Source organism: Castor canadensis, chromosome 8, assembly GCF_047511655.1.
Source record: "Castor canadensis chromosome 8, mCasCan1.hap1v2, whole genome shotgun sequence".
NCBI lineage: Eukaryota > Metazoa > Chordata > Mammalia > Rodentia > Castoridae > Castor > Castor canadensis.
The window spans coordinates 188,761-214,008 of NC_133393.1; the positions used below are offsets into that span (position 1 = coordinate 188,761).

Here is a 25,248-nt window from a genome sequence, read left to right on the forward strand (position 1 = left end):
CAGCCAATCGCCGTCCGGCGCGGACGAACGTGGGCGGAGGCCCGCCCCCGCCGACGTCACCGCCCGGCGGCCGCCGCCGGTGCGAACCGGTTGATGAATGGCGGAGTGCGGCTGCTGGAGCATCCCCGAGGGGGGGCGGGCGGGCCAGAGGAGAATTGCGGGTGCTGGGATTTGGGGCGGGAAGGGTGGGATCTGCAATCTCGCCCAACACGGTAGTTGCGATCATTAAGGCCACGTAGGTGCGCACGTGTCACGCGGGGAGGCTTGAAGTTTGCCTCAAACTTAAATGCAGTCCCTCTAAGCCGTAACCGCATCGCGGTCTCCAACCTTAAGTCGCAATCTGAAGTCCTGTTTGCCAACGGTTTACCTTGGCACCTGCCCCGTGGGATTCCGCCAAGTAGCATTTATGTCGTAGGATCACTGTGCCCGGTGACTCAACAGCTCGGATGCCCGGGCCCTGGGCTGGGACAAGATGGGTTCCTGTCGCCGGGGACGCTAGGAAACGCAGGCAGCTTCCGCAGGGGTCACCCGCGGGGCAGGGGGCGCGACCCGCCCGCCATGGCCGTTTTGGGGCGCGCCTCCGACCGGTCTGCCGCCGCTGCGGTGGCTCCGGGTGGCATCAGGTCACAGCGTCCTGTGCCCCGCTGCTCACGTGGGCTGCCGCAGGTAGGGTTAACGCTGCTAAAGGAAGCGGTTTTAAACATAGCCTTCGGTTCTGTGAAGCTGCCCTTTTTGTTCCTTTTCAGTCTGCTGTCGTCTAAGGGAGGCCCCTGGGAAGTGAAGTCTTGTTGCAGCTGAGCTGTGTTCTAGGAGGGCAACTTTTTTCAGTCTGAAAGCCTTTCTCCTTCCTCAGTTGTCTTCTTACCGGCCTTGAAGAACTGTCTCCTAACAGGCCGTTTTTCCTGAGCCTTAGGTGGGGAAGGCTCTAGGGATCTAACTGTCCTCCCTAGTATACTGCAGAATTTAAGGATCTTCTAGAACTTCTATTTAGAGACTGCTTCCATAGTTAGTCAACGCTTTTTATTTTTTTGTGGTACTGGGAGCTGAACTCAGGACCTCCACCTGTACTCTGTCACTTGAGCCACTCCGCCAGCCTCAACTTTCTTAAGCAAATATATTTATTCTATAAGGGTAATTGCTTCTGAAAAAAATTAGGCCAGACCTTCAGAGGAACAACAGTCAACTCATATTCATTTAAAAAAAATTGCTTGCTTAGGGATTCCTTTAAGTCAAGGAACACTAGAATTTAAGACATTATATCCTCCTACAACTAAATACAAAAGGATTAGGTTTATAAATAAGTCTCACAGGAAGATTTAGAAAAAAATTTGGAATGGTAAGTTAAAGTTTAGCAGACCAGGAGATGCAAGTCACAGAGAAAAGAAGACACTTCATTTTATAGAAATTAAAAACTTCTGCTGGGTGCCTGTGGCTCACACCTGTAATCTTATCTACTCATGAGGCAGAGATTAGGAAGCTTGCTGGTTCAAGGCTAGCCTAAGCAAATAGTTCTTGAGATCCTATCTCAAAAAATCCTTCACAAAAAAGGGCTGGCAGAGTGGCTCAAAGTGCAGGCCCTGAGTTCAAACCCTAGTGCTAAAAAAAAAAAAAAAAAGTTCTATATGGCAAATGACTTAACTACTATTTCACATTTGGAGAAAATATTGATGGATACATTGTGGGCCTCACAATCCACAGATCCTGTAATTACCACAAGCAGTGCTGGCACGAAGTATTCAGTTAGCTGTGCTCATTGAGCTCTGGAAGTCTCACTCTCTCATGATAGGTACCACCAGGACATAGTTCAAGGATGAAAAATAGAGCCTTCTAAAGAGATAGCCAGTCCACTGAATTCTCACAGGGTAGCCATAGGCCTGCTTCTGTGGCAGCTGCCATGTTATGTCCTATGACACAGTGGTTCACTGCTGTGCTGAGGGTATCTGTTCTATTAGTTCAGTAGTTCTGCTGATTTTCAGAGACCAGGATCCATCCCAGCATTGGTCAGGAGATCCTAGGGGTCTGAGGGTTCACTAACCTTCACAGATTTGCACTCAGCTTATTTGCAGAGGATCTCAAAACAGACTTGCAAATAGTTCAGACATCAAGAAGAAAACACCTACAAATCCAATGCTTACTCTAAACTCCACAAGAAACCCCAAGATGTGTGCTTTTCTCTCCTGCTAAACAAGATGCCCCACTGCTAACAAAACCTGTGTCCTTAACCTCATCAAGGTAGGCAGGACTTTTCATCAGCATATTCAAAATATAAAAACCAATAGCAAGGTATGAAAGATTATAAAAACATAAGGAAGATCCTTATGTGAGGTGAGAGACTGCAGAAGACAACAAATCAGCAAATCCTGATGAAGAACAAAGAAATCCTTACAAGGGCAGTGGACCTCGTAAACACTGATTCAAGTATACAGGAGGATCGAAAATTTCATCCTTTTCAGTCTCCTCTGATTAGTTGAGGTCATGAGGGAGTCTGATAACATTTATAGCAAAAGTATGACCACTGCAATGGTACAATACCAACCTAGAAAGAGACATTAATTTGCAAGGTATATGATATATCAAGCACATTTAATGGGCAAATACCCCAATGGGCCAAAACCCGGTAGGTGTTTGAATACTAGTGAAGAGGGTGAGCTCCCTTTTCATATATAGGAGGTGTTTTAAAAATCCAGGTATATAGTCATGGTTGCTATCAACATTGTTAAAATTTGTTTTCAGAAAATTTGTTGGGTTATAATTTGTGATTAAGGTAAAAAGTGTGTAGTAAATTTCTATGAGTATATAATTCAGTGTTTAAATGTTATTCAAAACTAAAGCATGCTCAGTGGCAAAGAGTAACTTAATTTCTTCCCTTAAGACATTATTTTATCAAGAGCCTTTTAGACAAGGTTAAGTGAATAATAAAAGCACAACAGTGCTATATCATAATTTCTATAGCAATTCCAGACACAGCAATTTCCAATCAAGTTTTCCACAATAAGTCTCTCAAGGAATCTAGCCTAAGAATAGAGTCCAAAAGCCAATATCTGTATGTGGGCTACTGTGTTTCATAGATATAGAAACTTTCACTTACCCAACAGGGTACTATAGATCTATAAATTAATACAGCTGGCTCACAGTAAACTTTACATCATCATATTCAACCATTAGAGATATTTTCTTCTCTATAGATTTAAGCAGTTTTTGAATAACTTAAAGTAATTGTCTATCTTAAGACTATTTCTCTTTAGTCTTTGTAATGTCCATTTTTTCCTATACTTTTTTTTTTTAATGCTTTTTGAGATGTTCTGACTGTGTAGCTGAAGCTGGCCTCAAATATCCTCCTGCCTCTACCTTTCCAGTGCCGGCATTACAGGTGAGGCCCCCTCAGCTGGCTTTTCCCTTTACTTTTCATACCTAATTTTCTTTCTTTTTTTTGTAGCACTGGGATTTGAATTCAGGGCTTGCTAGGCAGGTACTCTTACTTCCTGAGCCATTCCCCCAGCCCTCTTGCCTAATTTTAGTCAAATTAAATGTAAGCAAAGTTGCCTAGGTAGTGTTCAAATTAGATGAGAATGTGTTTTCACTTTAGTAATTCTGCCACTTTATAGTGAATATTTGCTTCTGTGGGAGCTCAGTATGGGTACTAAGATATGACATGCTGGAAGAGACATTTCCTTGGGACACAATAAGGAGCTGTGAAGCCATAATCAGAGCATTTTTATAGCATGCCATTATAACTGATCCAGAGTCTGGTACCTGGAGAAATCTAACTTGAGAAAACTCTTATTTTCAGAAAACTTGGTAAAATTTCTCTTGCTGTTCTGCAACCTGAACACAGACCACTTGAGGATTGGAAATCAGTAGGGACACAGTTTCCATGTGATTATCTAGAACATGTTGAATTATGCCAGTCTGAAGTGAGGCAAAAATAGCTTAAGACAGGAGAGTTTAATTTGGCTAGAGAGAGCGAGTGGAGTGTAAAGTTTAAAGGTTGGTTATGCATGTTGTAGCAAAGCTGTCACTTGACAGGTTCAATTTACAGAGCTGGCATTTAGGCTGTAGATAATCCAGACAGACACTGACCTAAGCAATGTGACTGGAGCAAGCCTTATGTAAGGAGAAATGTTCTTGAGCAGTTTCTTGCCAACATAATCACATTTGGTTGACAAAAGCTACAATAGTCGTGCTTTCTCCCCTGTCCTAATGCAGTTGCTTTTTAACTGGGCATGTTCAACAAACATTGCAGTTGTAGTGTCTCCTATAGTTCATGAGTATAGAAGCCTTTTGAAATTCCTTCTGTTTAAAGATAGTGGTCACATCATGTATTTCTTGAATCCCCAGACATTAATATACACCCATAGATAACCAATATTTGTCTGAGTATCATCAAGTCATTTTCCACCTAAAATCCTTCTAGGGCATCCCACTCCCACTTCTCCTAATTTTTCTTTGCAGCTTGCTTTCAGTCTCTCAAATGTTTGACAATGGCGTTCACTGGGGTTTTGTCCTAGGGCCTCCCACCTTTGCCCTGTGCTCTCCCTCGGTTTTAATCCCCTCCCATACTTTAGCAATCAACCTTTTCTTCCTCTCCTCCCCCGCTGCCAGCATTTATTTGTTAACTACCTAGCCCAAACCAGGCACTCTGATATCATGTTCGGCCACATAAGCATGGTCTCTGTCCCAACAAAACTTTTATACAGACAAGGAAAGAGGTTGAAAAAAATAATTGGAAGTTCCTAAAAATTGTGTTTTTAAGTTTTCAGAGAACAAGTTGTCTTGATAGATAACTACAATAGTAAGACTGGCTAAAATTTGTGGTGCTTTTATTTTCCAAGCTATGTGCTAAGTACATGTGTATTTTTTTGTTGACACTGTTAGAATAATCAGACTCTGGAATAGAAACTTAAAAAAAAACATGTTGGATAATGTCTGCCCCATGAAACATCATATACATAATGAGATTATTTTTCAGACCTAGCTGCCCATGGTATCATGTGCCTAGACTCCTAGTACTTGGGAGGCTGGGACAGACAAATCACTTATCCTAGGAGTCCGACTGAGACTCCATCTCAAACAACAGCAACAACAAAAATACTAAGTTAAACATGGAGAAAATACTGTGTGATGTTAAATGAAAAGGAATAGGGTAAAAAGTACATAGTTGGTGTAGCTATACAAACACAAGTTAGAAGCTCCCAGAAAACTTGAAATAAATTGAATTGTTTTCAGAGAATTAAACCAGAAAGTACCATAATGACCATGTTTATATGGTATCTGTGGCTATACAGGAAAGAGTTGCCTCTGATGTATGGATAACATTTAGAAACATCCAAAATCTAAGCGGATTTGAGCCTAATCTAAAGGGTGATTATGAACTGAAACAGAATCAGTTTTATTGTATCTGTTCTGAGAAACAGAGTGAGCTTGGTGAGTGGGTACAGAGCCAAGTGTACAGATTTGAGAGTTGCCAGTGTTTATGTAGCATTCTCTAGGGAGGAGGCATTGAAGCTGTAACCAACATATAGCTGTTGTAGGATATGCCTTATTTTGGGACAGTATCAACAGCATCAAGTAACATTACTACATGCTGGATGTTGTATTAAGCTCTGTATTAGTCCTTTTATATATCGCTCCATCATAAAAATCAACCACAAAGCCTCAGAAAGCTTAGTCACACAAGTATTGTGAGATGCAGCTGGGATTCAAATTCTAGTGGCCTGACAGGAAGAGTCCCTGTTTCTACTGTTAGTCTGCTCTCCTGGTCTTGAAATACCCCTAAGGGATTTACCACCCCTTCACCTTCGTTCCTTCCTTCCTTCCTTCCTTCCTTCCTCCTTCCTCCTTCCCTTCCTCCCTCCTTCCCTCCCTCTTTTCCTTACTTCCATTATTAATTATTTTAATAGAGTAAAATCAAAGAGACTTTTCTTACTCAAAATAGTGCCCATCAAATCTTAGGATCTAAAACATTCACCTTCTTCATGCATACATACACATACATAGTATACAACACACTATTGCACACTTGTAAAACTCCCGTCACTGCTGTGCAGTTTTGCCATGTTCTTTACTAAGACTTCTCTCTGTTTTTGAAATGAGGGCTCACAGTGTTGCCCAGGCTGATCTCAAACTTGCAAACTGCAGTGCTCTCTACCTCAGCAAATCACTGGGACTACAGGCATGTACCACTCCTCCTGGCATTATTTACTCTCAGGCTCTGGTTCTTTGGTCAACAAATAAGATTTAAATATTCATTTGGCTTCTGACCTATTCTGATTCTGAAAAGGAGTCATGCTATTACAGGTTTATATGTCATTCTATGAATTTAGTAAAAGTGAATCATAAAATATAATACTTTGAAAATTTGCCCTTTCCTTTTGTTCTTGTAGATAAGTGCAGTCTGCTGTGGTACAAATCTATGAACTGCTTCTTGTCTGAGGAGATAAGTAGCAGGGAGATTGAGAGCAAGCATTTAAACACTTTTTAATTTGATAAGCTAGCATATCTGTTGAACTTAATTCCAAAAATTAGTCATGTATTTTTTGAGTACTTTTCACGTTTCCAGTAATTCATTTTTGTCTGGAAGCACACCACCATGGAGAGATATTAGACGTGTGACAGGTGTTTCCAGGGGCACCCTCTTTTGTCTTTCATGAAGGAGGTCATTTTATGCTCTTTTACAATACTATCTATTCCTGTCTGTCCAACTGGGTTTCTGTTGTCAGAAAAGAACACCATTCATCTCAGTTTCCTTCCATAAGCTTTAAATAAGAACTATGATTTTGGTTTTACCAGTCTATCCACGTTTTTATTGAAATATTAGTGTGTATCTGTCATTTACTGTAGTTTGAGATAGCTTGGCTATCTCTGCCTTCATGTCCTATGGATAGATGTCTGTATTTGTAAGGGTATTTCCTATTTTTTCTCTATGAGTCTCTTGTACTCTACAATTTCAGAGTCATGTATAGGACTTCTTTGGTGTCAGCCTCCAAGCACTCAATGGTAACTACAAAATGTGCTTTTGATAAAGGACTTTCCTGAGATTCATGAGGTATCTGTGTGGGGTGAATTCCAGGGGCCCAATGGTTAACATGGTAGAAGACAAGCAATAATCTCCTCTTTCTTACCAGGAAACCTACTCATCTTACTGTGCCCCGAGGTGCTCAAGTCAGAAATCTAGTCATACTAGAATCATCCCCTTCTGTTTGGCCACCATATTCTATTGAGTCTATTTACTAAATAGCTCAGAAATTATCCCCCTCCTTCCAATTTGTACTTACTTCATTTCTTTCTTCTTTCTTCTCTTCCTCCATCATTTACTGAGTCATATTTCAGTTGCTTGATTCAATGACTTTTAGTCTGGTTCTATCTAACCTACCCTGCACTTTTAAAAGCCAGTGTCATTTAAAAAATGCATATCTGAACTGGGTGCTGGTGGCTCATGCCTGTCTTGTAATCCTAGTTACTCAGGAGGCACAGATCAGGAGGATCACGATGCAAAGCCAGCCCAGCCAAGATGCTGTCTCAAAAAAAAAAGAAAACGGCTGGTGGAGTGGCTTAAGTGTAGGCCTTGAGTTCAATTCTTAGTACCACATTAAAAAAATGCGTATCTGATCTTGTTACTCTCCTACTCAAAATCATCCAGTGGCCTTTCCATTAACTTTCAGGTAAAAAAAGCGAACTGTTCAGCAAGATGCTTTAGACTCTCCAAGATCATGCCCCTGCCTGAACAGCCCCCCTTTGTTGCCTGTTAGCCTTTTGAAACTGATGATTTCTCAAGTAGACAATATGCTTTCTCAGGCCCTCCATGGCTTTGAATTCACAATTTTTTTACCTGGAAAACTCTTACTTCTCTTGAAACCATAATGTTAATTTTTACGAAGTCTCCCTGGCCTCCTTATCATCGGTAGTCAATACATTCCTTATTATTACGCTGTGTCATGTACATATCTCTCCTATAGCATTCATCATATGACAACCATCTTTAGAAACATCTCCTTCCCTCATGTTCTCCAAAGGTTTCCAGGGCAAAAGCCATGAATGTTAATTGCCTTTGCCTAACAAAGCACTTGACACATAGTAGATACTTGAGAAGCAGCTGGCATATTTTGTGCTAATATTGTTTCACCTTTGCTTCAAGGATGCTTGGATGACTGTGCTGGTTTGGCAGGAGATAGAAAACCTTGAGAAATACAGTCTGGCATCAGGCAGTGATACTAGAAGGTGAAATCAAGAAAGTGATGGTGATAACAGGCAGGCTTATCATGAGACTATCATCCAAGCAGCAGATTGCTTACTAACTTTCGTTTGTTATTTTAGGCATTTTCCCTAAAAGCTGCCTAATAACTCATTTTTATATTACTGTTTAGAATAAGCCCACTTTTTATTTCTTGAAATGAGTAACAACTTACAAGTAGTATCAGTGACTCAGAAATAAATTATCTAGTATAGATTCTCCAAAAGTGATAGTGACATGTCAATCTCCTTGGCAGAGTCTTAGCACAGAATCCTAGACTTAATTTCCCCTGTGGTGTTACCCTTTCACTATGTACCAAGGCACAGAAACCATGCCCTGAGGACACACATAACAGGACAACCTTAGAGACAGTTTTTTGCTGCATCTTTGTAGCCGTACTGGGGTTTGAACTCAGGACCTCATGCTTGCTAGGGCAGGTGTTGCACAATTTGAGCCACTCTTCCAGCTATTGCTGTATCTTTAAATTGTTATGTTGTCAAGGCTTTAGACTTTTAGATTTGTACAGTGGGAACTTGAAAACAGGAGAAATTTAAGGACCCTATTTCTTTATCTTCACCATGTTAATTATACTAAAGAAATTCAAAATTATATCAAAGTATAATTGAGAAGAGTATTGGATGAACTTTGTTGACTTTTGGGTGATATCTGTGTGTTGCAGTTGCTGCCCAGTCACTGGTAGTGAGAAGCAGCTTGATGAAAACAGACTTAATAGTATTTTAAATGTTTTTCCTTAAATTATGTTCTTTGAGAGGGAGAACCCTGGCAGGTGGCTGCTATATATATATGTGGCATAATTCATGATGGCAAATAGCTTGTGGTAGTTCTGTTTAGGATTTTATCCCACAATCACACATAACTTCTAATACTATTAAAATCATTAAGATGTCCCTTCGAGGTTATTTTTCTTATTCTTGGATAACTGTTCTCTATCACAATCTTTTGACTTTAAGGGGTTTTGTTTCCATACATTCTTCCTTCACAGACCAGCCTCTCTACCTGTGATGGTCCTTAAAAAACGAGATTGTGCAGTGTTTATGGCCACATGCCTTTTTGGAGGAGCTGAAACTCAGAAGCTGTTAGGATGAAAGGCAACAAAAAAAAAAAAAAAAAAAGGCAACAAATGCAGTAGGGTTAGAGAAGAGTCTTCCAAACATAAAAAGATGAAAGAATTTTAGGGGATAGGGTGTAGATCAGTAAGAGAGCACTTGCCTAAAATGTGCAAAGCCCTGGGTTCAATCCCCAGTTCCACATTAAAAAAAAAAAAATGACAGCCATGTAAAATAAAGGTAGACCTGGAAAGACCTGGAAGGATAACTGACTCATCTCATCCAAATGGTCACAGAGGTGGCATTCACCCCAGAGCCAAGGGGAAGTCCTCCTAAAAGGAATGTACCTTGCATTTCCATGCAATTTAACTCCTCAAAGGGATTTCCTTTATGTGATCTGATTGCATTTCTTACTGACACTGACAGCACTGGAAGGAGAATTTGCTATTCCAATTTACATAAGGAGAAATTGAAACACACCTAGTAAATGAATCAGTCAAAATTAAAAACTCTCTCGATTCATCATTCTTTTCATCAAATTGGGACCTGATGTGTCTGTGAAGCAAACACTCAAGTCTCTTGGGCTGTAGCTCCCAAACCCTTTAGAGTAACTTGGAATAGCTGATTTATGCCATATTTCTGTGAATCTTAAAATTCCCCAGGGCTGTTGTCCAAAGGGTCATTCACTCAGGGAGACAAAACCCTCCAGTGTAGTGGGCACACACATAGTTTCATGGTCTCAAGAACCACAATAGCAGCAGCCTACCAGCTATGTGAACAGATTACTGGAGAGACAGGAGAGGGGAATACTCACTGACCATCAATAATTTCAACAATTTTATTTTCTGTGGGATCTACTCTAGTGACTATGACAAGAAAACTGATTCCAGGAAACTTTCCCAAGGACCTGTTTTTACTCTGGAAATCTGACTCCATCTTTTAATGAGATGTTTTGCCACACAGCATAACCTGCACTCAGCACATTCTCCAAGCATCTCTGCTAAGATTTTCTCTGCTGAGCAGACTAGATCTCTTTTGAAAAAGGGAGGGTTGGTTAGCACTATTCTATAACTTGAAATGAAAAGCAATTGTTCTGGGAATGGAATGATTAAAAGGGGAAGTAGGGTTTTCCGTGAATTCATGGAGTATTTTCTGCTTTGGTTGGCTCTGTTCTCACATCAACTGTGTTAACATCTTTAGCAGAAACCATATCATACTTCAGGACTGCTGACCCTGCCACTCAAGTGAAAATCTTTTTGTTACATGGTTCTGACAAATGTTCTGAACATCTCCTGCACCCTGGCACTAGTCTAAGAGCTAGATACAAACACTAATGAAACTGTGTCCCCAAACATGACACATATTCATATAGACAAAATACTGTTTGTTATAATAAGCATATAAATTATTTCTTACTCTGTGCTGCGGGAGCCCTGGAAAGGGACACCTAATTCTGCCTGTAAAGTGAGATATGGGAAGGGATGAAACCAAGATAATCTTCTAGCTGAGTGCTGGTGGCTCATGCCTGTAATCCAGCTACTCAGGAGGCAGAGATCAGGAGGGTCATGGTTCTAAGCCAGACCAGGCAAATAGTGTGCAAGACTGTATCTTGAAAAAGAACCCATCACAAAAAAGGGCTGGTGGAGTGGCTCAAGGTGTAGACCCTGAGTTCAAACCCTGATACTAAAAAAAATAAAACAGAAAAAAAAAGACAGTCTTCTACTGAAGAGCTAGAGTCTAGAGGAAAGAGTACAAGAATTTCCCAGCCAGACACAGTGGTGTGTGCATGCATGTAATCTCTGCTACTCGTGAGGCAGAAGCAAGAAGAATGAGAGTTTGAAGCCAGCCCAAGCAAAGTTAGCTAGACCCTATCTCATACCCAAACAAGAACCACAAGGGCTGGAGGTGTAGAGAGCTTGACTAGCATGACTGAGGTTCTAGGTTCAATCCCCAGAACCGGGGGAAAAAAATTCCTGTCCCTAGACCAGATACTCACAGTATTATGATAATTGTTTAAAAGGAACACAAATAAAATGCTTTTCATAGGTTTTGAAATTTTCAACAGGAATCAGAAACTTGAGACAGAAAAAAAATAGTCCTTCTGTAATGGAAATATTCTTAACAAGCCTGTAAGACAAAGTTGTAACTAAATACATTTCTGGTGAGAAGAATTGTAGTCTTTTTATTGCTTTGGCTGAGAGCAGTCTACCATCTGTTAGTTTGAATACTCGTGCTTTCAGCCTCATTAAAAAAAAAATTTAAAGCACGAAATACAAAAAGAAAAGAAAAGATATGGTTTATGTCTATCGAAATTTCTACACTGGCAGGTAACTAGGAATTTCCAACTGTGTTTATAAGCTTACTAAAATAAGGCCAACTGAAGAATTGATGCTTTGCTATTATCCTCTTCTTCTGTGCTTTAAACAACTACAGTGATTACCTTTTCAGTAACCGGATCCAAATAAGTTAATTGCATCCCAAGCTGGGTAAAAGTTTAATTTAGTTTAATTATGTTCACACAGCAATTTCCTCTCCTTTATCCTCTCCTCCAGTCCTCTGATGAAACTTAATCATGGCTTATCTCTCCTGCCCATATTCACAAAGATCCTGAATTGCAGTCCTCCTCCAACCTGAGCAGTAAGCCATTCTCCTTAGCTGTCACTTCTCAAGTGGGACCCTAGGATCTGCAACATGTGCTAACATCCAGGGATGATTGACACACCTCCTTCACTGAGGCACTAAAATAGTGATAACACATGACAGGATTCCAAGCCAGCTTGAATTGACCTGTCTTGCCTGACAAAGAACTCTATTTTTAGGCCCCCGTGTAATTGGTTATTTATAAGAAGGAAGTACATGACCTTTGACTTTCACTACTGAGCATAGACCCATGGAAACCAAAACTGTATGTGAAAGCCATTCAATTACCACTACAGCTACCCAAACCCGAGTCACTCAGTGTCATGTTACTATGGCCCTAAAATATTTTGAGGCCAAAATTTTAGCCTTAGGTGAAAGTAGAGTTCTGGTATCACAGAGTGCACTCACTAAGCCTTCACAGTTTCTGGGAACTTATTTGATTAGGCAAAATAAGTAGTTTGAAGTTGAGTGGAATATGCTGAGGAAAAGTAACTTGGATTTAATCAATATACCTTCTCCCAACTATTTTGCAACTTTGAAAATCACTTAAATACAATTCCTTTAACTGTGTTAAGGTTACTATGCAACTATTAACATCACAGTTCCCAGGAATATTGACTGAACTGATAGTTGGTCTTTAAAATGTGACCAAAAGTGTAATCTGGAACTGAAGGATCCACATTACTTTTCAACAAATCAAAAAAGTTTTAGGTGGGTGCAGAACTCCGTGACTACAATCCCAGCTACTTGGGAGGTGGAGACAGAGGAGCCCTTGAGACCAAGAGCTCAAGGCCAGCCTGGCAACTTAATGAGACCCCATCTCAAAAAGAAAAACAAGCATTTTTTTTTAAAGAAAAAGAAATACATAACTTAAAAAAATCAAACACTATAGTAACATTTAAAAACAAACCTATCCAGACACTCTAGACCCCAATCCTTGGAGAGAACCAGTTAGAACCTAAGACCTGGGTTTCTCTGTAGTGGTTTTTGGGACCTTGAACACACCAGTTTGTGTGATTTACTCACCTCTGTCTGTCAAGGTGTCCTCTTGAGCTGGACTCACTAGTCAGAAGAAAGGTCCTTCTGGTAGCTTCATCCTCAGCTCTCCACTGGTCCACTGAAGCCTTCCCCAACTCATTTTATACCCTAAGGGAGTGACATACCCTTGCCTCCCTAATCCCATTATCTGTGATTGATTAAGTCATCTTTTTCACACCTCTGTTCATTGCAGTCCAGGAAGGAATACACAGAGAACTCCATTATGGATGTACTATGTAGATTCAAAAAGCAAGCTCTGTGGGTTATCCCCATTAATCACTTTAAAGGTTTTATTTCCTTAAAGCCTTCAAATCTTGCCAACAGTTTATCGCTTTTAAAAGATAATGAACCCGGGGGTGGTAGCTCATGGTTATAATCCTGGCACTGGGGAAGTTGAGGCAGGAGGATGGAGTTTGAGGCCAGCCTGGGGTACATAGTGAGACCCTGTCTCAAGAAAAAAAGGTAATTAAATCAGGTTTGTGTTTTTATTAACACAATAAACCATGCATCACAGGCACATGTGCTAAGTGACAGGAACACATGGAAAAATGAAACATGGTCAGAGCTTCTGTGATAGAAACAAACAAGGAAACTGAGTCTTATTTTGTAGAGTGGTGCCACAAGGATATACTAAAACCTCAATCCTTCCCATATACTCACTCTGTGAGGTAGGTCTTAGAATTTCCTTCACTGTTGGATGAGGGAACTGAGGTACAGAAAAGTTAGGTCACAGCAAGTAAGTTGGAACCCTGAGTTCAAAGCCTGGTTTTCTGCTGGCTTTATAAGCACTACATTATGGGTGTTTGTAAATAGTAGCTTGACAAAAGGGTAATGGTGTGCAGGGAAATAGGATGTGGTAAAGGATGCCACAGAGCACCATCTGAGCCCGAGATTCAGAGGACTTTCCTGAAAAGATTGTGACTTCCAGGAGAAACTGTGGGAAGGAAGGGATTTGGGGTCATGAGTGAGGGGTGGGAAAGAAATATGGAACTCCTGGAGGGATAAACAGATCTCTCACTATGAATTTATAGTCCATGCTAGGGCATTTAAGAGGCACCTGGAGAGAATGGGGAAGCTTAAAGGATCTGGGGGTGCACTGCTGGGGATCTAACTCGGGGCCTCACACAGGCTGGCAAGTGCTCCCCTGAGCCTTACTCCCAACATTCTTTAGAGGATTTTAAACAAGAAAACCTTAAGTCAAATTTCTGGTTATTAAAACGATCTTCAAGAAAACAAGGAGGAAGGCAAAAAGATAAAATTGGGGTCTAGGTAGCTTAAGAAATTTACGCAGTTGTCAGCTCCATGAACTGAGACTCCTGACTTTTCTGAAGGTTGGGCTTAACACCTTTGAGCAGGGCAGAGCTAGGGATTATGCTCAATAAAGTTTTTGATGGAAATAAATGGAAACCAATGACCACCACTTACTTTTTCTTTTAAAATGATTTTTATTACTGTAAATTAATTGTGCAAAGTGGTCTCTTGTGATATTTCCATACAGAGTGTACTCTGATCAAATTCATTCCCTCTTTAACTCTTTCTTAACTATTTTAAAAAGTTTTAATGAGCTTCACTGTACTATTCCTGTACATATGTATAATGCAATTTGTCAGTCCCCATCTTAATCCATTTTGTTTTTAAGAAATGGTGGCTCATTAGGCTGCACAGGTTGACCTGGAACTTCTGGGCTCAAGTGATTCTCTTGTGTCTGCCCCAGAGTAGGTAGATGTACAGGTACGCACCACTGCACCCAGCTAACCCAACGTTTTAAACTTTCAAAATCCCAAAATTCTAAACTTAAATTTTTTTTTCTCCCAGTTCTGTTACTGTTTAAGGTGTCATTGACAAAAATCATAAAGATTTGTGGTGTTTGAAGTGTTGGTGTACATAAATACTGTGAAGTAATTCCTTAAGCTCATTAATGCATTGGTCACTCCACATACTACCATTTTTTATGGTGAGAACATGTAAGGTTTAATCTCACAATTTTCAGGTGTACAGTACTATTGATAATTGTCAATATGCTAAGTGACTTCAGCTTTGTTCTTTTTGCTCATAATTGCTTTGACTACTGTGGCCTTTTGTACTTCCATATGAATTTTAAGATTTCTATTCTATTTCTGGAAGAATGACTGGAATTTCCTTAGAGACTGAATCTATTTGGGAGGGTGAGATAGGAGGACACTTGAAGATTGAATCTGTAGGTTGTTTTGGATAGTACGGACATTTTGACAATGTAACTTCCTCTAATCCATGAACATAGGACACCTTTTCATTTACTTGTGTCATCTCTGAATTCATCTTCATTCTTTTATAGATTTCAGTATATAGGTCTTTTATCTTGGTTAAATTTATTTCTGAATATTTTATTTTTGTAGATCTTATAAATAGGATTTTCTTTTTTTTTTGCAGTGCTGGGGTTTGAACTCAGGGCCTACATCTTGAGCCACTCTACCAGCCCTTTTTTTGTGATGGGATTTTTTGAGGTAGGGTCTCTCAAACTATTTGCCTGGGCTGGCTTCAAACTTAAAAAGGTGAATATGGTTGATGTACTTTCTATGCTGAGTAGCTAGGATTACAGGCGTGAGGCACCATCTCTCAGCTCTTTATTTTCTTTCCTTCCTTCCTTCCTTCCTTCCTTCCTTCCTTCCTTCCTTCCTTCCTTCCTTCCTTCTTCCTTCCTCCCTCCCTCCCTTCTTTCCTTCCTTCCCCCTCCCTTTCTTTCTTTCTCTCCGCTACTGGGAATTGAACCCAGGGCCTCTCACATGCTAGGCCACTGAGCTACCAATTGAGCTGCACCCCCAGCCTGGTGGGTTTCTTGGTTTCTGTCTCTGTCTCTGATAGTTTGCAGCACATTGTTAGATAGCTTATAGAAATGCTACTGACTTCTGTGTGTTGGTTTCATATCCTGCAACGTTTCTGAATTCACTTATTAGTTCTAACAGTTTTCAGTGAATGTTGTGGTTTTCAACATATGAGTTCATGCTGTTGGGAAAAAAGAGAGTACTTGTGTTCTTCCTTTCCAATTTGGATACTTTTTCTTTCTTTTGCTTAATTATTCTATCTAGGACTTTCAGTACAAGATCTAGAATCTTTAGTACAAGCACTGTAAACAGAGTTCTAAGCGTTCCAGGTCCCAGGAAACTGTTCTGTTTTGTTTATATGTTTTGTTTTGCAGTACTGGGAATTGTAGTCAAAACTCCACCACTTGAGCCACATCCCCTATTTTATCTTTGTGTATCATTCCTTGCTCAATTATGTTTGCCAAAAACAAAAGAATGAGCATGGAAGTCTAGTTAGGTTTGCTTGTCTCTGAAGTATGGGATATATATATATATACATATATATAAATTTAGAATAATGGAATCAAATTTCTCACTGCCAGAAAAGACTTGTTGCAAATAGAGAACATGGCTGGGCACCCATGGCCCATGCCTGTAATCCTAGCTACTCAGGAGGCAGAGATCAGGAGGATTGTGGTTTGAAGCCAACCCTGGGCAAATAGTTCGCAATTGCAATCATGAAAAAACCCATCACAAAAATAGGGCTGGTGGAGTGCCTCAAGGTGAAGGGCCTGAGTTCAAACCCTAGCACCGTAAAACAAAACAAAACAAAACAAGAAAACCAAATACGGAACATGTGAGGCCAAAATGAACCCTTGGATTTTGGACTGGATTTTGAGTACTCCTAATGTCTAGATTTTGGTTTCTAGTAATTATCCTCCTCTAAGGAAATATGCCTCCTTGAGAAACAGAGGGTTCCAGGGCTGGGCCTGGGAAAATACAAGATGAGTCTGGAAGGGCTGGGATGTAGCTCGGTGGTACAGCGCTTGCCTAGCATGCCTGAGGCCCTGGGTTCGATCCCAGCACCAAAAAAAAGAAAAAGACAAAAAAAAAAGATGAGTCTGGAAGAACACCTTGAACCACAAATTAAGGAGTGCCCAAAGATGGAAGGAGACATTTGAAAGGGAAGGAAAATGCTTGAAAAGGGGCTTCCATTCCCCAAATCTGGGACGATTTGAACATCAATATAAGTAAAAATATTTACAGATTTTAACCCAATGAATCAAATGAGGACCATGATTGTATCCTTATGTAAACAGCCGAGGGAAAAGGCAAAGCTCCCCTTATAGTGAATGCAGTTGGCACGTATTGAAGAGGTGACAGTTACCAAGTTGCCAATTGGAAGCTATTGTAGTAATAATTCATTCAGAAAAAAATCATCAATGGGTCCTGAAGCTAGTGGATGAAAGTTTGATATGCAATGTGATATTTGTAAAATCTCAAAGTATTAGCCTGAGACACTTATTAACAACAAAAAGAAACATAATTATCTTAGAGAATATAAATCTATTTTTTTTATTTGTACCTGGGAAACTTGTTTAAAATATAACAATTTGGGCCACACCCAATCCTACCAAATTAGAATTTAAGCCAATAGTTACATTCAGATCGTTGCTTGACAGCATGGCAAGAAAACCTATGCCTTTGCAAAAATTGTCAGAAGAAAATTGATCACTAAGGAAATCAGACAGGAGGGAGTTGCTGGGAGGTATTGAGGAGACAAATAATGGGAGAGGAGACCTACTTTGGTTGTTGACTTTTGTTTTATTTGTTTGAGACAGTGTCTGTAGTAGCCCAGGCTGGCTTTGAACTTATGCTTCTTCTGCCTCTGCCTGGAATTACAGACACATCCATCAGGCTGGCAGATTCCTGATCATTTTCTAGGGTGAGATACCCATTGTTTTTACACTATATGAACTCAGCTTGAGTTGATTGCACTCCTTAGTTTGAGGGAGGCACACTATTCATTCTGCGTTGGTGTTTCTTTTTTATTCTTTTTTCCCATTTCAAAGTTCCCCTCCCCCCTCACAATTTTAATGTGTTTAACATGCATCCTTGCTTTTGTGTATGTATGTTAATTTACATAAATGGTGGTGTGACTGAAGCTCATTTTTTATCCAGTGTTTTTAGACACAAGACTAGGTTTTTAAATGTTTGTGTGTTGCTAGGTACACCTTGTCTGCTTCTTCTAACTGCTGGATAGCAGGTAGTTCAAGGAGTGAGTGCATGCACCACATTTAGAAGTTTGCATCCAGGTCTTCTATCAGCAGGCACGAACAGTCCTGTGTCCTTTTCCTGCCCAACCCGCCAATACATGGCATTATCCAACTTCTTCATTTTTTATGGTCAGTGCATGTAAAGTATTAAATACTGGTATAGCCGTGACCATTAACAAATTTGAACATGTCTTCATGTAATATTTGCTGGCCTTTGAGGTTTCTTCTGAAAATTGCTTATTTATACCCTTTGCCTTTTTTCTTTTAGATTTCCTCTTTCTTGTTGATTTGCAGTACTTTTTTGAAACCATAAAGAATAATGATTAAACATGGAGAATAAAGATTCCCTTGATATGGATAAATGAATAAATACACAAAAAAAGATTGCCTTGGAAGAGGAGTGGAATTCTGGGAGGATATGTAGGTGATTTCAACTGCATTGAGATGTAAAGTCTTCAAGTGAGGTGGCAATTCAAGTGTTTTTATTGACTTGTTCTTTACCTCTTTGCACAACTTATGTGTCATGTAATTTAAAACAGATCATACATATTAGAATTTATTCAGAATTCTAAATCATTGCTTTTCAAAGCGTGGTCCCCAGAGCAGTAACACAAACTTTACCAGAGAGCTCCTTAACAGGGAAATTCCCCCTGCACTGCAGACTCGACTCAAAAGCTCTGTGGGTTAGACCCAGTGATCTGTTAAGCCTCCCGATGTTCTGGGCAGGTAGAGTGTTTTTAACTCTTGTCACAGGGAAATATGCCTCAGCATATATATATTTATAAACACATATAAATATATATATATATATTTGTAGTACTGGGGTTTGAACTCATGGCCTACATCTTGAGCCACTACACCAGCCCTATTTTTTGTGATGGTTTTTCGAGATAGAGTCTCAAACTATTTTCCCAGGCTGGCTTTGAACTGTGATCCTCCTGATCTCTGCCTCCTGAGTAGCTGGGATTACAGGTGTGAGGCCCTTTGCATATTTTGATGCTCTCTTAATGATGAGAAGTTACAATGTCCAGCTGTCTCAAATACTCTTTTTTCTTCATGTTATTTTTTGATAGCTGTGGTATTTTATGTCTGCACCAAATTTCAAAATACTATTACTTACTGTTTCTACAGTACCACAGCTTAACTGGCACATGTAGTCAGGTACTGTTGGCTCACACCTGTAACACTAGCTACTTGGGAGGCTGAGACTGGAGGACTGAAGTTCAAATGCCAGCCAGGCAAATACTTCTCGAGACCTCATCTCCAAAATAAACAGAGCAAAATGGGCTGGAGATGTGGTTCAAGTGGCAGAGTGCCTGCTTTGCAAACTTAAAGCCCCGATTTCAAACCCAGTCCCACCACAAATAAATTAAATAAATAAATGTATACATACATAAATAAATACTGGCAGCACATGAAACTCTGAGGCAGGCTAGAATTAGGGAAAGTTGGGGAGTGAGACCCCTCTCTGACACACCTTAAGAGCTCTATTGTAATTACAATAAGTTAGAAAGAAAGGGAACTTGCTCCCTCATGGGTGGGGCACCTGAGAATTAACATAGGTGTAGTAAAGGAGTCTGCGCAGCTCCTCTCCCTGGCTCAAAGGTCAATGGAACCAGGTAATGATACCCCCTCACCTGGCTAGGAACCACATGTGCCCCTCCCCACTCATTGATTATTGGATGAGAATTATCTGCTTCCTCCCTTCCCAGAGGTTAGTTAGAGGTAGATTTTAAAAGCACCTGGAGAGCCCAACACTTGAGAGTCAAGGTTCAAGGCCAGCCCTGACAAATAGTTTGTGAGACCCTATCTCGAAAACCCCTCCACAAAAAGAGGGCTGGTGATGTGACTCGAGGTGAAAGCCCTGAGTTTAAGCCCCAATACCACACACACAAAAGCACCTGGAGAAAAGAAGCTTTTACTCTTGGCCTCTAGATTCTGCCTGGGCTTCATCATGCTTCCTTTTGTATTTCCCTTCCCTAACTTTTAATAAACTCCATTATACCCATGTGTCCTGCCATGGATTCTTCCACGTGGGACAAAGAATTTGAAAGTCTTCTGATCAGACTGTTAACAACTTTATCACCAGCTGTCTTCGATTGAAAGGTGAATCTAATTTCTATTGCATTTTTAACCAGCATATCCAACATTCATCTTTTAAGATTCAGTGTCCAAATTATTCAACTTCAGTGTTTGCATGTTCTTTTATCTGAAGTCTAGAAATCCCTCTAACAATATTTGATGAACTTTCAGCACAATTTCTTAATATCTTGGTGCTAGAGAAATAAGAATAGTGGGGATCTTCTCCCTCTTTTGAACAACTTGCCATTCAAACACCCAGCTCCTGTCCTGAAGAACTTTGGTGGAGATGGATGGGCTCAGTCCTGCTGAGATAAGTGCCTGGAAATTTACACGTATCTTTTACATCAGCAAATTAGTTTCCCACTCTTTTGCAAAATCATTCCAGAGATAATTTATCTTTATTTCTCACTAATCTCCATTTGGCTGAATAAGGCTAGCCTCAAGTAAACGCTGACGCAGGTGAAATGTGTCTGTGATGGTTTATCCGATCTTTTTTTTTGCCCTCTGTCAGGGCCTGCCCGTACTTGGTGTGGTTCTCCCAAGACCTCCCTTCTGAGCATGGTGGCTCTTTCTCCAGGTATTTGGCTTGTTGTGTTCTGGCTCTGTTCCTGACTCCAGTGATCATCTTTCCCTTCCCCTTTCCAGAAAACACATTAAATCACACTGTAGGGTCCCTATTGTCCTGGGGCTCTGATCTGTTGAGAAAGATGTTAAAAGAACTCATCAACCCTGACCTAGTTTGCTCAGCCTGTGTTCGTCACACCTCTTCTTTTAGGAAGCACTGTCACTGAGAAAGAACGAAAACTCCTGTAAATTCACTGTCCTGGTGAAGAAAGGTTAGTTTTGGGGCTCAGCGCTTGGCTTCCTTCTTGGGGTGGAGGGCTTTGTAAGGCAGAGGGAGCTGTGAGAGCCATGCTGATGCCAAAACCCCATCCCTGCCTGGGCTTTGGGCACTTCCAAAGCTCTCAGGTATTACTAAGATGATTCTCCCCTTTATCACACATTGGGATCATCTGGAGGGCTTGTGTGACCAGGATTCCCAGAGCCAAACCCAGAGTTTCTGGGATGCAGCCTTGATAATCTGCATTCTAACAAGTTCTCAAAGGATACACATCCTACTGGTTCAGAGACCACATTTTTGAGAGCTACTGCTGTAGTGGGTTTTTGTTTTTTGAGATAGGGTCTTGCTATGTATCCTAGGCTGACCTCAGCTCAAGATACTCCTGCCTCAGCCATCGAGTGTTGGGATTAAAGGAGTATACCACCACACTTGGCATCCAATGACAACTCAAAATCACTGTTAGATGAGTTTTGTCTTGTTCAGGAATACTGCCCCAGTCCCTTCACACACTTAGCTCTTACATGAATGAATAATGACATTTTCCTACTTAAGCCATTCCACTTGTTGGGTCTGGATGAGTGAGTATCCCATCCCCCCTTGGAGGGCACTATGATTCCTGCATTCTGAGAAGGAGGTGTAAATCTGCATTCCTGAATCCTGAAGAGGAGATACAGGATCTGATAGATCTGCCACAGGGCTGAAGAGCAAAATGTTCTTAAGATTGTTTCTCCTCCCCCAATAAGGGACAAACAGACCAGCTCATCTAAGAAAGCCTGTGAATCCTGCCAATGAAAAGAGTCCACCTAACCCTTACTCAAACCCAGAGTTAAAATGTCCATAAAAACCGCAGCCTTCACCTGAGCAGATAGCTACCGGTTTCTGGGCTCTGCTGCACTGTTTTAGCTGTAGCTTTTCCTTTCTCGTTAATAAATCCTACTTGGAATACCAGCTTTGGCTTATCAGTCAGCTGCCTTACAAGCCAGTTCTCTGGCCTGTGAAGGCAAGGACCCTCGACACTGGCCCGAAACACTTCAAACTGGCACATAACAGACTTTATCATTACCAGTCCATGAAAGAGCTTCTCATTTTAGGTTTCTTTTCTTTTTACTTTTTACCTTAATTCCCAGTCCCCACTGCCCTCTCTCCCATTAAATACACTTCCTCAACTGTTTATAATTATATAGGAAAGCAATTTGTTAAAAGTTCAGACTGAAATGCCAATCCTGAGAACTAATAGTCATAGAGCATTTGCTCTGAGGAGACTGTCATTTTTAAATTCTTACTGCTTTTATTTACTTTATTTTGTACTGGTTCAACAGTCTTTTAAAACAACAATTACAAGTAATCATAAAGCACTAGTAGCATCAGTTTATCCAAGACATGAGTATCTAGTTCCAAAGGTACTTGCAAAGAAAACCATTGGTGAGGACAACAGGGAGCAGGGATAGAAATTTCATAATCATGGCACCCATTAGTGTGGACTCAAAAGACTGCAGTGGTGTGGTGAATTTCCAGTTATGAAAAGGCCTTGAACTGCCATGACTGTCAAATACTTCCTGTAGACCTCCCTCAGATCTGAGGACTGATTCTAGAGCCCTCTCCACTACCAAAGTATGTGGATGGTTGAGTCTCATACATAGATGGTGTGGTGTTTGCATATAACCTGCATGTGTCTTCCTGTATACTTTAGATTATCTCTGTAATAATACAGTGTAAATGAACAAAAATCATTGCTAACTGTATAGGTGGGAAAAAAGTCTGTACATGTTTAGAACACCTGCAATTTTTCCCCTAAACATTTTCTATCCATGGTTGGCTGAATCTGTGGATGTAGAATCCTTGGGTATGGAGGGCTGACTGTACTGAAAAATCATGTATTTATTACTTAACTAATGATATGATAAAATATATCCTAATAAATAATAACCAAAGCTACCTTTTTTAATAGTGATACGGAGTTTCTATAGAGTAGAAAGTTTCTTTAGAGCATTCTCTTTTTTTTGGCCATACTGAAATTCACTGGGATTTGAACTCAGGACCTCACATGTGCTAGGCAGGCACTGTATCACTTGAGCCATTCTTTCAGCTAGAGCATTTCTTATTCTTGAGGATGAAATAGAGTTAACACTACTGTTTAATATGAAGTTGACAACTGTTATAGATATGTCATTCTTAGATCGTCATAAGACTGGATAAAACCTAAAACTATGGCTAAAATTTAAATGGTGGTTTGCTTCCCAGGGGCTTCTGAGTACAGATGTTTTATAATATCATTACTTTTTTTTTGGTTCTGCTTTTTAATTTTTTTTTGTTTATTCATATGTGTATGCATATGCACATATGCATGCCTCCCGCCCCCCCCTCGCTTCCAGGCAGAATCTGTTCTGCCCTTATCTCTAATTTTGTTGAAGAGTATATAAACAATAATAAGAAAGACAAAACGTTTTTGCTAGTTGAGATAAGGATGGCTGTACAGGGAGATTCCTAGCATTGCTTCCATGTACAAATGTGTTGCATTCTAAGTTGATTCTTTTTGAACTGACTTTTCCTCTAGTTCCTGATCCCCTTTTCCTATTAACCTCTGTCACTTCAAAGTTTCTGCATTAGTTCCTTTGCATTGAGGACATCAAATACTATCATGTTTTTTGGGTTTCTTGCCTATCCTCACCCCTCCGTGTGTGCTTGCCTTGTCATGTGACCAAAGACCAATCCCATTGCTGTGTTTGCCCTAGCTCTGAAGTCCGCATGTGAGGGAGAACATACGATTTTTGGTCTTCTGAGTCTGGCTGACCTTGCTCAGAATGATGTTCTCCAGTTCCATCCACTTACTTGTGAATGATAAGATTTCATTCTTCTTTATGGCTGAATAGAATTCCCACTGTATATAAATACCACATTTTCTTAATCCATTCGTCAGTGCTGGGGCATCTTGGCTGTTTCCATAACTTGGCTATTGTGAATAGTGCCGCAATAAACATGGATGTGCAGGTGCCTCTGGAGTAACCTGTGTCACATCCTTGGGGTGTATCCCCAGGAGTGGGATTGCTGGATCATATGGCAGATCTATGTTTAGATTTTTAAGAAGCCTCCAAATTTTTTTCCAGAGTGGTTGCACCAGCTTGCATTCCCACCAGCAGTGTAAGAGGGTTCCTTTTTCCCCACATTGTTGCCAACACCTCTTGGTGGTGTTTTTGATGATGGCTATTCTAACAGGGGTGAGGTAGAATCTTAGTGTGGTTTTAACTTACATTTCCTTTATGGCTAAAGATGGTGAGCATTTTTTCATGTGTTTTTTGGCCATTTGAATTTCTTCTTTTGAGAAAGTTCTGTTTAGTTCAGTTGCCCATTTCTTCACTGGTTCATTGATTTTGGGAGAGTTTAGTTTCTTAAATTCCTTGAATATTCTGGTTATCAGTCCTTTGTCTGATGTGTAGCTGGCAAATATTTTCTCCCACTCTGTGGGTGTCTCTTCAGTTTAAAGACCATTTCTTTTGTTGAGTAGAAGCCTTTTAGTTTTATGAAGTCCCATTTATTTATGCTATCTTTAGTTGCTGAGCTGCTGGGGTTTTATTGAGGAAGTCCTTGCCGATACCTATTACTTCCAAAGTGTTTCCTACTCTTTCCTGTGCCAACATTAGAGTTTGGGGTCTGATGTTAAGGTCCTTGATCCATTTTGAGTTGATACTAGTACAGAGTGATAACATGGATCCAGTTTCAGTTTTTTGCAGATGGATAACCACTTTTCCCAACATTTGTTGCAGAGGCTGTCTTTTCTCCATCGTATATTTTTTGCACCTTTGTCAAAAATAAGGTGGGCATAGCTGTGTGGGTTCATATCTGAGTTTTCTATTCTGTTCCACTGGTCTTCATGTCTTCATGGTACCGTTTTTGTGCCAGTACCATGCTGTTTTTATTGCCATTGTTTTGTAATATAGTTTGAAGTTGGATATTGTGATACCTCCAGCATTGCTCTTTTTGCTGAATATTGCCTTGGCTATTCGAGGTCTCCTGTGTTTCCAAATGAACGTTAGGGTAGATTTTTCAATATTTGTGATGAATGTCATTGAGATTTTGATGGGAATTGCATTAAACATGTAGATTGCTTTTGGGAGTACAGCCATTTTTACTATGTTGATTCTACAATCCATGAGCATGGGAGATCTCTCTACCTTCCTTAGTCTTCCTCAATCTCTTTCTTCAGGGGTTTGTAGTTCTCCTTGTAGAGGTCATTCACATCCTTCGTTAAGTTTACTCCTAGGTATTTGATTTTTTTTGAGGCTATTGTAAATGGAAT

General features: G+C 40.3%; 1 protein-coding gene across 11 annotated transcripts in view; it reads left to right on the plus strand.

The window, feature by feature from the left end:
- Window positions 1-202: 202 nt before the first annotated feature.
- The window catches only part of Lgsn (lengsin, lens protein with glutamine synthetase domain), a 175,419-nt gene continuing 150,373 nt past the window's right edge, over window positions 203-25,248 (plus strand). For all 11 annotated transcript variants that reach the window (XR_012450572.1, XR_012450573.1, XM_074081807.1 and 8 more), the window contains exon 1: window positions 203-666. The gene's annotated coding sequence lies outside the window, so the exon portion shown is untranslated. The remainder of the gene's footprint in view (window positions 667-25,248) is intronic.